The sequence below is a fragment of the Ambystoma mexicanum genome, chromosome 1q (genome assembly GCF_040938575.1).
Source record: "Ambystoma mexicanum isolate Mex_15411 chromosome 1q, UKY_AmexF1_1, whole genome shotgun sequence".
NCBI lineage: Eukaryota > Metazoa > Chordata > Amphibia > Caudata > Ambystomatidae > Ambystoma > Ambystoma mexicanum.
The window spans coordinates 564,396,369-564,411,666 of NC_090922.1; the positions used below are offsets into that span (position 1 = coordinate 564,396,369).

The 15,298-nt window shown below is 53.9% G+C and overlaps 1 protein-coding gene across 2 annotated transcripts in view; it reads left to right on the forward strand.

The window, feature by feature from the left end:
* The first annotated feature begins 12,421 nt into the window (after nt 1–12,421).
* Nucleotides 12,422–15,298, forward strand: part of LOC138531972 (von Willebrand factor A domain-containing protein 7-like) — a 174,756-nt gene continuing 171,879 nt past the window's right edge. The window contains exon 1 of one of the 2 annotated variants that reach the window (XM_069641028.1): nt 12,422–12,602. The gene's annotated coding sequence lies outside the window, so the exon portion shown is untranslated. The remainder of the gene's footprint in view (nt 12,603–15,298) is intronic. The other variant, XM_069641027.1, reaches the window with a different exon arrangement.

Below are 15,298 nucleotides of genomic sequence, written 5' to 3' on the forward strand. Positions count from 1 at the left end.
AGCACCAACATTATGCTTTAGAAATAATGGTTCAGTAAAGCTTGGTGACAATGAAGGGTGCAAACGCATTATGGATTTACCAGGTATAAAGGTTCGCACAGCTGTACTAATGGACCATTACTGGGCCTGTGGTACAAGAGCTTATATGCAGTTTCCACCCAACTGGGTTGGTATATGTACAATAGTGCTACTAAATGCCTCAACATTAGTAATACCACAAAGTGAGGTTGACATTGGTACCTTTCCTTTAAAGGCACACAACAGGAAGAAAACATCCCTATGCCTAAAATGCACCAAACAATGAACTATTTTTCCAAAGAAGCCAATGCTGCATTCGATGAAATCCCAGAGATTCATAAGTTGTTTGGTAAAAAAACAACGTTCTTCACATCCTTTATAATGCCTGGCCTGCAAGCAGCAGCGAATGCACATTGAATCCAGATAACTAGGCGGGAACTGTTGCAAACTATTAATGCCACAATAAAAGGTGTTAATGCCATCAAGGAGGAGTTAAGAGCGGTCAGATTGATGACCCTACAGAACAGCTATGTTCTGGACCTCCTCACTGCCATGGAGGGAAGAGTGTGCCCAAAGATAGTGCCAGGTTGCCGTACATATTCACCCGCACATGATGAGGAGAATGGGACCTTGACAGAGGCCATATACTCCCTGAAAGAGCTGCATGATAAAATGGAGGAGGAAGGGGATGACATTGAAGAGGATAGCTGGTTCAGTTGTCTATTTTCCTGGATGCCTACCTGACTAACAGATGTGTTCAAATTTCTGTTGGCAATTTTGGTACTGGTCTTGGTGGCTTTTTGCGTCTTGAGAATAGCAATAGGCCAATGTAAAAAGACTGGCAAGAAGACACTACAAATGACATTAATGGCTAATGTGGCTGACACTGTACATCAGTACACTCAAACTGATGATGATGTTTACTGTCCCACGTTCCCATTGGGGATGCCAGCTAGATAACCTGGAGCATTGTTTACATGCCCAAAATATATCCATAACTACAATGATCACTGAATGAAATGTCACGACAATGGTGAGCGCTGGCTTATGACATGCAGTCCAGCAGAATATCTAGCACAAGGAGGTAACTTGAGGTGTGTCACCAGAGTGTGGCTGCCCCAGGATGGCTATGATATGATGAGACAAAATGAAGGTGTGGTCGATGACTCGACCAAAGGGGGGAATGTAGTGGGGCAATTCTTGACTAGAGAGCATTTGCCCCCCTGCGTTCCTCAGAAGAAATGGAATTACAACATCAGAAAGGACACATTTGAAAGTGCACTTTAAATTCTCCTGGAAGTGCAGCTGACACAAAGAATAGTTAATTTTGCTACACAAGTAGAGGACAGATAAGGCAATAGCTTGCACAATAAGTGTATTTTTAAATAGAATAAACTAGGTGACAGGGAGGAGTGTACCCATGATAGGGACTCAATACACAAGTAGGGCAGCTTGGCTATGTAGGAAGGGGGAGGTTGCAGCTTACCGATAGGTATATATATAATGTGCCAGACATATACCAGGACTGCAGATGATGAGTATTTCATGAGAAGGTATTTTGATAATTCCATAAATATTGAGTGAAACGAATGGTATTGGTCAATGGACAAGGTGGGGAGAGAGAGATCAAGGGAAAGCTGCTTTGTTTGCTCACTTATCCGCTATGCCATGACAGCCTCTCGAGTATTTATTCCTCAAGAAGTACCTGAGTACAGAACACACTGCTTGGTATATCGCATTATGCCAGACAAGAGGACAAGTTCAGGGACAATCAGCCATGATGAAGTGCCTCAGAGGATCAGAATTCCCATATGTAGACAACTATGTAAAAGAGGCACACATGATGGAGAGTATAAGAATGAAAAGTAAGGTGCTCAAGTACATACTATCAGGTCCAAAAAGAGATGTTGAAGTAGTGGATCACAAAATATTAAGATATACAGATGTCCAATTTAATTTAACACCTCATTGTGCTGACAGACCACAATTACAAATAAAAGGGAAAGTATATTCCTCAGGGGAGGGGTTGATGGAATAATGGGATGCAAAGCAGAGGCAATATGGACTGCACCAATAGAAGTGATAAAAAATGCAGACAGAGTGTGCCGCGAGGAATGGAAAGAAACTGCACAATATTTAACATGGGTAGAAGATGAAGCAGGACCACTACAAATAACCAAACTACAAGCACCAACATTATGCTTTGGAAATAATGGTTCAGTAAAGCTTGGTGACAATGAAGGGTGCAAACGCATTATGGATTTACCAGGTATAAAAGTTAGCACAGCTGTACTAATGGACCATTACTGGGCCTGCGGTACAAGAGCTTATATGCAGTTTCCACCCAACTGGGTTGGTATATGTAGAATAGTGCTACTAAATGCCTCAGCATTAGTTATACCACAAAGTGAGGTTGACATTGGGACTTTTCCATCAAAGGCACACAACAGGAAGAAAAGATCCCTATGCCTAAAACGCACAAAAATAACAAACTATTTTTCCAAAGAAGCCAATGCTGCATTCGATGAAATCCCAGAGACTCATAAGTTATTTGGTAAAACAACAACGTTCTTCACATCCTTTCTAATGCCTGGCCTGCAAGCAGCACCAAATTCACATTTGATCCAGATAACTAGGTGGGAACTGTTACAAACTATTAATGCCAAAATTAAAGGCTTTAATGCCATCAAGGAGTTGTTAAGTGCGGTCTGATTGAGGACCCTGCAAAACAAGTATGTTCAGGACCTCCTCACAGCCATGGAAGGATGAGTGTGCGCATAAATAGGGCCAAGCTGCTGTACAGATGTACCCGCACATGATGAGGAGAATGGGACCTGGACAGAAGCCAAAGAGCTGCATGATAAAATGGAGGAGGAATTGGATAACATACAGGACAATAGCTGGTTCAGTTATCTATTCTCCTGGATGCCTAACTGGCTGACATATGCATTCAAATTTCTTTTGGCAATTTTGGTACTGGTCCTAATGGCGTTTTACATCTTGAGAATAGCAATAAACCAATGTAAAAAGACTGTCAAGAAGGCACTCTAAATGACAGTAATGGTTAATGTGGCTGACACCGTACATCAGTACACTCCAACTGATGATGAAATTTACTGTCCCATGTACCTATTGGGGCCGCAAACTAGACAACCTGGAACATTGTTTACATGCCCAAAAGATACCCTTAACTACAATGAGCAATGGATGAAATGTGATGACAATGGCGAGTGCTGGCTTATGACATGCAATCCAGCAGAATACGTGGCACAAGGAGGTAACGTGAGGGTGGTAACGAGAGTGTGGCTGCCCAAGGATGGCTATAATATGAGACAAAATGAAAGCGTGGTCGATGACTCGACCAGAGGGGGGAATGTAGTGTGGCAATTGTTGACTAGAGAGCATGTGCCCCCCTGCCTTCCTCAGGAGAAACAGAATTACAAAATCAGAAAGGACACATTTGAAACTGCACTTTAAATTCTCCTGGAAATGCAGCTGGCACAAAGTACAGTTTGTTTTGCTATACAATTATAGGACAGATAAGGCATTAGCTTGCACATATAGTCTGTTTTTAAATAGAATAGACTAGGTTAAAGGGAGGTGTGTACCCAGGATGGGGGCTCACTAGACAAGTAGGGCAGCATAGCTATTTAGGTAGGATGAGGTTGCAGCCTTCCCATAGATAGATATATCATGATCCAGGCATGCACCACGACTCGGTAGATAGCAAATAAATGCAGAGCAAATGTGTCCTACAGAGGAGCTTAATGTGACAAGTAGCTGCCATGTTTTGCACCAGCACAGCAGGATATTGAGCTCTACAGCTTTAAGGAAAAAGCCCAGATAAGAAATACATCTAATTCAGGGAAAATCCTGTAGCCAACTAGATGGTAGCTGCATCAAAGGAATGTCAAAAGCAAAGGTGTTGTAGGGGAGTGTTACATGGCAGAACAAGATACCATTGTGTGCCTCCAGCTGTCAACATAAATTAAGTTACAATAACACACAGCCCATTTCAAGTTTATGGGACATACTGAACATCCCAGGAAGTCATAAGTAGTTGGCAGATTAATGCCTCTGTGATCGGGTAGGCATGACAGAGGAACGCGATGCAGCTAAAAAGACAACTAATTGCTGCTATGAAATCTTGGCAGGGTGGAATTAGCATGACTTACAAAATAGTTATTCATAAATGTGTCAAGAGCAGAATGGCGATCACTGTTGTGAGAACAAGTCCTTGAGACTTGGCGACGTCATGCAAGGGAGATAACCTGGGCTGTTTAATTTAATCAAAAACTAAAGTCGATACGCTTGTCCTCTCTCTCTCTCTCGCTCACTCTCTCTCCTATCTACATGAACATGTCATCATGCAGCCAGTTCATGGATAGTTTGATCGACCAACTGTTAACCGATGAACACATGTCTTTTTTCACCGCAAAAATAATGTAGAGCCTATCAATAATATTCAAATATGATGAGTAGCACATTTTCTTTATGGGAAGGCTTATGAGTGGGATCTTAGATAAGGGTGACCAATAACTAGTTGGGAGCATATAGGATTCTATATGTAGCTTAGTAGAGGGAGCCAATGACCAGGAGTGATAGGTTTTCATAACTGTGACATCATATTTCCTATAAAACATGTTGTTTCATGTTGAGCTGTGGTGAATCCTTCAGTGAGAGCTTGGCATTTAATCTTGCTGTTTCCCCCAGTCTATATTGCAATAAAACTGGGTTACCTTGTATTTGGCATACCACAATCATTCTGTGTTGTCTCTTTTTTGACAAATAAGAGTTAGAAGGCTATTTGGCTTTTGACCCACTGTCTTCAGCATCCACCCTTCCACAGCCCCCCATGGCTTCACTTCCACCCCTCCATAGCCCGCGTATCTTCGCTTCCACCCTTCTGCAGCACCTCATGGCTTCGATTCCACCCCTCCACAGCAGCCGAAGGCTTTGCTGACACCCCTCCACAACCTCCCATGGCTTCACTTCCACCCCTCCACAGCACAACGTAGCTTAATTTCCACCCATCCACATCCCCCCATGGCTTTGCTTCCACCACGAGACAGCCCCCAATGGCTTTGCCCTCACCCCTCCACAGCACCCCATAGCTTCGCCTCCACCTCTCAACAGCAACCCATGGCTCTGCTTCCACCCATCTGCAGCACCCCATGGATTTGCTTCCACCCCTCCCCAGCATCCCATGGCTTTGCTTCCACCCCTCCACAGCCCCCCATGCCTTTGCTTCCACCCCTCCACAATACACTGTGGCTTTGCTTCCACCCCTGCACAGCCCCCCATGACTTCACCGCCAACCCGCTACAGAACCCCATGACTTTCACTTGCACCCCTCCATAGCCCCCCATGGATTTGCCTCCACCCCTCCACAGCACAACATGGCTTCGCTTCCACCCCTCCACAGCCCCCCATGGCTTCACCTATACCCCTACACAGCCCCCATGGCTTCGCCTCCACCCTGCCACAGCACCACATGGCTTCCCTCCCACCCCTCCACAGCCCCCATGGCTTCACCTTCACCCCTCCACAGCACCCAATGGCTTTGCTTCCAACCCTCCACAGCCCCCTATGGCTTTGCCTGCACCCTCTACAGTCCCCCATGGCTTCGTCTCCACCCCGCCACAGCACCCCATTACTTCACTTCCACCCCTCCACAATGCCCCATGGCTTCGCCTCCACCCCTCTACACCCTCCCATGGCTTTGCCTTAACCCCGCCAGAGCAACCCATGGCTTCCCATCCACCCATCCATTGCCCGCCATGGCATCGCCTCCACCCCTCCACAACACCCCATGGCTTTGCCTCCACCCTTCCATGGCACCCCATGGCTTCACCTCCACCCCCCTAACTCCCCGACAGCACACCATGGCATTGCCTCCAGCCCTCCACAGCACCCCATGGCTTCACCTCCCTCCCTCCACACCACCCCATGGCTTCGCCTACAACCCTCTACAGCACCACATGGCTTTGCATTCACCCCTCCAAAGCACTCCATGGCTTCACCTCTACCCCTTCACAGCCCCCCATGGTTTCACCTCCTCCAAAGCCTCCTATGGCTTTGCTTCCACCCCTCCACAGCCCCACATGGCTTTGCTTGCACACTCCACAGCACCCCATGGCTTTGCTTCCACCCCTCCACAGCACTCCATGACTTTGCTTCCACCCCACCACAGCCCCCCATGGCTGCGCTTCCACCTCTCCATAACTTCCCATGGCTCCACTTCCACACCTCTGTAGCACTCCATGGCTTTGCTTCCGCCGCTCCACACACCCCCATGGCTTCACTTCCACCCCTCCACAGCCCTCGTGGCTTTGCTTCTGCCCTTCCGCAGCACCCCATGGCTTCACTTCCACCCCTCCCCGGCATCCCATGGATTTGGTTCCACCCCTCCACAGCCCCCATGGCTTTGCTTCCACCCCTCCACAGCCCCCCATGGCTTCACTTCCACCCCTCCTACACCCCCATGGCTTCGTTTCCACCCCTCCACAGCCCCACATGGCTTTGCTTGAACACTCCACAGCATACCATGGCTTTGCTTCCACCCCTCCACAGACCTCCATGGCTTTCCTTCCACCCCTCCACAGCCCCCCATGAATGTGCCTCCACCCCTCCATAGCATCCCATGGCTCCACTTCCACACTTCCGCAGCACTCCATGGCGTTTCTTCTGCCACTCCACGCACCCCCACGACTTTGCTTCCACACCTCCACAGCCCCCCATGTCTTCGCATCCACCTTTCTACAGCCCCCCATGGATTCACTTCCACCCCTCCACAGCCCTCGTGGCTTTGCTTCTGCCCTTCCGCAGCACCCCATGGCTTCACTTCCACCCCTCCCCGGCATCCCATGGATTTGGTTCCATCCCTCCACAGCCCCCATGGCTTTGCTTCCACCCCTCCACAGCCCCCCATGGCTTCACTTCCACCCCTCCTACACCCCCATGGCTTCATTTCCACCCCTCCACAGCCCCACATGGCTTTGCTTGAACACTCCACAGCACCCCATGGCTTTGCTTCCACCCCTCCACAGACCTCCATGGCTTTCCTTCCACCCCTCCACAGCCCCCCATGAATGTGCCTCCACCCCTCCATAGCATCCCATGGCTCCACTTCCACACTTCCGCAGCACTCCATGGCGTTTCTTCCGCCACTACACGCACCCTTACGACTTTGCTTCCACGCCTCCACAGCCCCCCATGTCTTCGCATCCACCTTTCCACAGCCCCCATGGCTTCACTTCCACCCCTCCACAGCCCACGTGGCTTCGCTTCCACCCTTCTGCAGCACCCCATGTTGTCGCCTCCACCCCTTCGCAGCACCCCATAGTTTCGCTTCCACCCCTCCACAGCCCGTCATGGCTTTGCCTCCACCCCTCCACAGCCCCCCATGGCTTCACCTCCAAACCACCACAGCACCCCATAACTTCACTTCCACCCCTCCACAGCCCCCCATGGCTTCGCCTTCACCCCTCCACAGCCCCCATGGCTTCGCCTCCACCCTGCCACAGCACCACATGGCTTCCCTTCCACCTCTCCACAGCCACCTGTGGCTTCTCTTCCAGCCCCCATGGCTTTGCTTCCACCCCTCCACAGTACACCATGGATTTGCTTCCACCCCTCCAGAGCCCCCCATGTTGTCACCTCCACCCCTTCACAGCACCCCATAACTTCACTTCCACCCCTCCACAGCCCCCATGGCTTCGCCTTCACCCCTCCACAGCCCCCATGGCTTCGCCTTCACCCTGCCACAGCACCACATGGCTTCCCTTCCACCCCTCCACAGCACCCAATGGCTTTGCTTCCAACCGTCCACAACCTCCCATGGCTTTGCCTGCACCCTCCACAGTCTCCCATGGCTTCGGCTCCACCCCGCCACAGCACCCCATTACTTAATTTCCACCCCTCCACAATGCCCCATGGCTTCGCCTCCACCCCTCTACACCTTCCCATGGCTTTGCCTTAACCCCGCCAGAGCAACCCATGGCTTCCCATCCACCCATCCATTGCCCGCAAAGGGCATCGCCTCCACGCCTCCTCAGCACCCCATGGCTTTGCCTCCACCCTTCCACGGCACCCCATGGCTTCACCTCCACCCCCCCCCCAAACTCCCTAAAGCACCCCATGGCGTTGCCTCCACCCCTCCACAGCACCCCATGGCTTCACCTCCCTCCCTCCACACCCCAAGGCTTCGCCTCCACCCCTCCACAGCACCACATGGCTTTGCCTTCACCCCTCCAAAGCACTCCATGGCTTCGCCTCTACCCCTTCACAGCCCCCCATGGTTTCACCTCCACCCCTCCAAAGCCTCCTATGACTTTGCTTCCACCACTTCACAGCCCCACATGGCTTTGCTTGCACACTCCACAGCACCCCATTGCTTTGCTTCCACCCCTCCACAGCACTCCATGGCTTTGCTTCCACCCCACTACAGCCCCCCATGGCTGTGCTTCCACCTCTCCATAGCTTCCCATGGCTCCACTTCCACACCTCTGTAGCACTCCATGGCTTTGCTTCCGCCGCTCCACACACCCCCATGGCTTTGCTTCCACACCTCCACAGCCCCCCATGGCTTCCCAGCCAACTTTCCACAGCCCCCCATGGCTTCACTTCCACCCCTCCACAGCCCTCGTGACTTCGCTTCCACCCTTCCGCAGCACCCAATGGCTTTACTTCCACCCCTCCCCGGCATCCCATGGATTTGCTTCCACCCCTCCACAGCCCCCCATGGCTTCACTTCCACCCCTCCATACACCCCCGTGGCTTCACTTCCACCCCTCCACAGCCCCACATGGCTTTGCTTGCACACTCCACAGCACCCCATGGCTTTGCTTCCACCCCTCCACAGCACTCCATGGCTTTGCTTCCACCCCTCCACAGCCCCCCATGGCTGTGCTTCCACCCTTCCGTAGCATCTCATGGCTCCACTTCCACACTTCTGCAGCACCCCAAGGCGTTTCTTTCGCCACTCCACGCACCCCATGACTTTGCTTCCACGCCTCCACAGCCCCCCATGGCTTCGCATCCACCTTTCCACAGCCCCCCAAGCCTTCACTTCCACCCCTCCCCAGCCCATGTGGCTTTGATTCCACCCTTCTGCAGCACCCCATGGCTTCGCTTCCACCCCTCCGCAGCATCCCATGAATTTGCTTCCACCCCTCCTCTGCCCCCCAAAGCTTAATTTCCACCCCTCCATAGACCCCTGTGGCTTCACTTCCACCCCTCCACAGCCCCCCATGACTTCGGTTCCACCCCTCCACAGCCTCCCATGGCTTCGCTTCCACCCCTCCGCAGCCCCCTGTGGCTTCGCTTCCAGCCCCCATGGATTTGCTTCCACCCCTCCACAGCCCCCCATGTTGTCGCCTCCAACCCTTCGCAGCACCCCATAGCTTTGCTTCCACCCCTCCACAGCCCGCCATGGCTTTGCCTCCACCCCTCCACAGCCCCCCATGGCTTCACCTCCAAACCGCCACAGCACCCCATAACTTCCCTTCCACCCCTCTGCAGCCCCCATGTCTTCGTCTTCACCCCTCCACAGCACGCCATGGCTTCTCTTCCACCCCTCCATAGCCCCCCATGACTTTGCCTCCATCCCTCCACAGCACAACATGGCTTCGCTTCTACCCCTCCACAGCCCCTCATGGCTTCGCCTCCACCCCTCCACAGCCCCCATGGCTTTGCCTCCACCCTGCCACAGCACAACATGGCTTCCCTTCCACCCCTCCACAGCACCACATGGCTTTGCCTTCACCTCTCCACAGCACCCAATGGCTTTGCTTACAACACTCCACAGCCCCCCATAGCTTTGCCTGCACCCTCCACAGCCCCCAATGGCATCGACTCCACCCCGCCACAGCACCCCATTACTTCACTTCCACCCCTCCACAATGCCCTATGGCTTCGCCTCCACCCCTCTACACCCTCCCATGGCTTTGCCTTAACCCAGCCAGAGCAGCCCATGGCTTCCCATCCACGCATCCACAGCCCCCTATGGCATCGCCTCCACCCCTCCACAGCAGCCCATGGCTTTACCTCCACCCTTCCACGGCACCCCATGGCATCGCCTCCACCCTCCCTTACCCCCCACAGCAGCCCATGGCGTCGCCTCCACCCCTCCACAGCACCCCATGGCTTCAACTCCCTCCCTCCACACCACCCCATGGCTCCGCCTCCACCCCTCCACAGCACCCCATGGCTTTGCCTTCACCCCTCCAAAGCACTCCATGTCTTCGCCTCTACCCCTTCACAGCTCCCCATGGTTTCACCTCCACCCCTCCAAAGCCTCCTATGGCTTTGCTTCCATCCCTCTACAGCCCCACATGGCTTTGCTTGCACACTCCACAGCACCCAATGGCTTTGCTTCCACCCCTCCCCAGCACCCCATGGCTTTGTTTCCACGTCCACACTTCTGTAGCACTCCATGGCTTTGCTTCCGCCACTCCACACACCCCCATGGCTTTGCATCCACACCCCCACAACCCCCCATGACTTTGCATCCACCTTTCCACAGCCTCCCATGGCTTCACTTCCACCCCTCCACAGCCCACGTGGCTTTGCTTCCACCCTTTCGCAGCACCCCATGGCTTCTCTCCCACCCCTCCCCGGCATCCCATGGATTTGCTTCCACCCCTCCACAGCGCTCCATGGTTTTGCTTACATGGTGGCTTCATTTCCACCCCTCCACAGCCTCCATGACTTTGCTTCCACCCCTCCACAGCCCCCCATGGCTTCACCTCAACCCCTCAAAAGCCCCTTATGGCTTTGCTTCCACCCCTCCACAGCCCCACATGGCTTTGGTTGCACACTCCACAACACCCCATGGCTTTACTTCCACCCCTCCACAGTACTCCATGGCTTTGCTTCCACCCCTCCATAGCATCCCATGGCTCCACTTCTACACTTCCGCAGCACTCCACGGCTTTGCTTCCGCCGCTCCACACACCCCCATGGCTTTGCCTCCACTGCTCCACAGCCCCCCATGGCTTTGCATCCAACTTTCCACAGCCCCCCTTGGCTTCACTTCCACCCCTCCACAGCCCAGCATGGCTTCGGTTCCACCCCTCCACAGCCTCCCATGGCTTCGCTTGCACCCCTCTGCAGCCCCCTGTGGCTTCGCTTCCAGCCCCCATGGCTTTCCTTCCACCCCTCCACAGTATACCATGGATTTGCTTCCATCCCTCCACAGCCCCCCCATGTTGTCGCCTCCACCCCTTTGCAGCACCCCATAGCTTCGCTTCCACCCCTCCACAGCCCCCAATGGCTTTGCGTCTACCCCTCCACAGCATCCCATGGCTTCGCTTCCACCCCTCCACAGCCCCAATGGCTTTGCTGCCACCCCTCCACAGCCCCCCATGGCTTCGCCTCCACCCCTCCACAGCCTCCCATGGCTTCGCCTCCACCCCGCCTCAGCCCCCATGGCTTCGCCTCCACCCCCCACAGCAGATCAATAGAAACGTATTTTTCTTCGTTTTCAGTGCCAGTGTGTTGGAAATCGAGAAAAGTTGAGCATGTCCCACTGCCATGAGGGGAGCTGCAGCGGGGCATTTGCCTCACAGTGGCGAACCCCCAACATGTCCGGAACATTTCTGGAAAACTTTGCGTTTTGGCAGCAATTCGAACCCCAACACTCAGGTAGTTCGCGTTATCCTGACGTATTCGCCCAGGCCTGATGTTCATCGCTCAAGGTGTGTTACAGTCCACTGTCATACCGATGGGAGACGGTGCTACAGCGTGTCGCGGGCAGGCAAGCATTCCACATGGGTTTGCAGCAGGCATGTTCTGTTGGCTTGCTGAGGGTGTGTGTCTGGTTGTGTGTGCGTGTGTGTGTGAGGTTTCCATCACTTGGGTTTGGGGGTCTAGTATCCCAGGTAATTCATGGTCAAGCCATGGTGTGTTCCGTTGACAGGCAATGCTCAGTGTAAGACAGCGGTCTCCAAACTGTGGGGATGCCCCCCCCCAGGGGGGGCTGAAGGATGTGCAGGGGTGCACGAGGCTCTTCCAAAGCGTAGAGTGACTGCCTGTAATAGAAAATAAATATAAGCTGATATAGCACCTGGGGTTGTGGGGTGGGGGGGGGCATTTTGTTTACTTAGGAAGGCTCAGCAACAAAATATTTACTCAACGGGGGCTCCGCATAAAACATTGTTAATACCACTGGTGCGGGAGGAGGTATCGTTGTGCAACTGTGTGCCAGGTTACTGCTAGGTGTGCAACATCAGTTTCACTGGCATGTCCCAAATCCGGTCATAAGCATGAAACCCAGTCAGAGGCACAGCAAAAAGCATGTGAGTCTCGTCATTGGAGCGGGCTCCGCCGCCCCCTGGATAGGATTTCAAACTGCGTAGGAGAGTTCTCGTCTAAACCCTATGCATATTGGGCCAGCCCATTTAGAGGACTCTGCAGACGCCACACCCCACCCGCTATCCCCGGGGGTCAGAGCCCTGCAAATCCCTCTAATACCTGACATAAGCGGAGGCTGCTTAAAAGGCGCGCGCGCTCTGCCCGAGGAGGTGTGCATGGACCGAAGCTTCTGAGAGGAGTCGCAGCGCATCCGGAGAGCCACCGCTGAGGTAAGGGGGCTGCGCCAGGCAGGCACGGGGAGGATGTCCAGGCACAGGGGAGCATGGCCATACTCAGGGGACGGACAGTGCGGACAGGCAGACACAGAGAGGATGCCCAGGAACAGGGAACACGCGCAGGGGAGCAGGGGACAGGAAGGCAGGCAGGCACAGGGAGAATGTCCAGGCATAGGGGACCATGGCCATGCACAGGGGACGGACAGTGCGGACAGACACGCACGGGGAGAATGTCCAGGAACAGGGGACATGCACAGGGGAGCATGGCCATAAACAGGGGAAAGTGCGGACAGACACGCACGGGGAGAATGTCCAGGAACAGGGGACATGCACAGGGGAGCATGGCCATAAACAGGGGATAGCGCAGACAGACAGGCACAGGGAGAATGTCAAGGAGCAGGGGACAGACAGGCACAGCTAGAATGTTAAGAACAGGGGACATGCACAGGGTAGAATGGCCATAAACGGAACGGACAGGCAGACACAGGGAGGGTGTCCAGGAGCAGAGGACACGCACAGGGGACCATGCCCATGAGCAGGGCACAGGAAGGCAGACAGGCAGAGGGAGAATGTCCAGGCATAGGGGAGCATATCCATACACAGGGGACGGACAGTGCGGACAGACATGCACGGGGAGAATGTCCAGGAACAGGGGACATGAACAGGGGAGCATGGCCATGAACAGGGGAAGGTGTGGACAGACAGGCACAGGGAGGATGTCCAGGAGCATGGCACAGACGGGCACAGATAGAATGTCCAAGAACGGGGCACGTGCACGCGAGAGCAGGGGACAGTCCGGACAGACAGGCACAGGTAGAATGTCAAGGAGCAGGGAGCATGCAGGCACAAAGGAGCCTGTCCAGGAAGAGGGGACACTCCTAACAGAGACAGGCAGCGGGAACATGTGGATGCACAGGAAACAGAGACTGGGAGCCTGTCCAGGCAACAGGGGAAGGACAGCCACAGGGAGAATGTCGGTGCACCAGGAACATGTGACTTTTATAGGAAGCAGAGACTGGGAGCCTATCCAGGGACCAGGGAGCATGCTGGGGGGACGTGAGCTGCCAGGCATGGGGAGCAGCCAGCCAAGCACAGAGATCATGTCAAAGCACAGACGCAGGGCACATTTCCAGTAAAGGGTAGCATGGTATGCCTACAGGGGGGCACCCATCAAGACGAGCTACACACTGATGCATTCGCCGCGAGAGGGCCCAGAAAAGACACAGGGATGGCGGGTGCATGTAAAATGCCAGAGCGACCGTGCAGGGCCAGGTAGAGGGGGCATGCGGCCATACCCCAACACAGCAGTGCGTGGCACCCTGTGCAGTCCAAGCTGGCATATGCAGGCACATGGCTTGCCTTTACGGTGAGGTTGCCAACTAAGGAAGGAGCGTTTGCAAAAAACAGAAACCAAAACGCACCCAGGGTCCGCATTGACCCAGCATTACAAACTGCGCACTCAACTGATGCGCCTCCCCGGGGGCCGCAGAGCCCCTCCGACCCAAGTAAGGATGGGTTTACGCATGGCTCTGCCATGACACCTCAACCCTGACATTTAGCAGCTGGGCCGGGCTCGCTCTTCCAGCTGCCAGGACCATCACGCGGGTCTGCCAGTGCGCCTCACCTGTGCGCTGCAGGCAGCATCTCCTCGCCCAACCGCCCCCCCTTCTGCTGTGCTGCACAGGAGACCATGCCTGCCCGCCACACAGCGCCAGGGACACTCTCTCTGCTTCCAATGGAGCTTTACCGGTGCCCCCCGCATTTCCCATCACTGCCAGCAATAACACCGCTCCATCAGCGCCTCTATGCTAATCAGCAGTGGCTTCGCCACCGTATGCGACCCCAAAGTACTGGAAACGCACTCCCAGTCCTCCGGGACACCAACCACGGATGTCAATTCTGAAACGTGTACACGGCTCCGGCAATGCGCCCCAAGCCCCACGCCCATCATACCCTCCTACTGCAATAGTGATGACTTTCACAAGTTCACAACTCTGCCAGGGGAAGGCTGTGCTGGGGACTGGAAGTGGGTGTGTGTTGGGTGTGGGTGGCGGGGTGCACCTTTGCAATTAAACACTTGCACGTGTGTGTATGCATGGAAATCCAAGGATGTGCTTGCATTTCTGTACAAATTAAGCAAGGGTGTGGGGGCGCCTCTGCTGAGAACCAACATGGGTCAAATACCCTGTTCCATGGAATTTCTCCCACTCAGGAGGGTCTACAGCCATGTGTTAGCTCACTGCACCCTTCACAAAGAAAACTTAAAATGTGCATATCACCCACAAGGGCCGCCCAGCACCGAAATGCTAGGCAATTCTCCTCTGAGCAAGAGTACCATCAGTAACCCCTGACACGTGTTTCGGCCTGGTTGGGCCTCATCAGTACGGTGGAGCTGTGCCTTTCTAAGTACAGCGAGCAAAGGGGTCCATGTCTGGATGACCCTGTGTTACTTAGGGTAAAATCACACATTTTACAAGTTATGCAAGGCTGTGGGAGCCCCTCTACTAAGAAGGACCATGGGTCCAATTCAAAGACCCTGTTCTACGGAATTGCTTCCACTCAGAAGGGTCTACAACCGCGTTTTTCAATTGGAAAGAGGTACAGTGAGCGGAAACGTGGGTGTAGAGCCTCCCGAGTGGGCACCTTCCCAGAGTGCAGGCTTTTTGGCTGTATTGGTTCTAGTGGAGGGA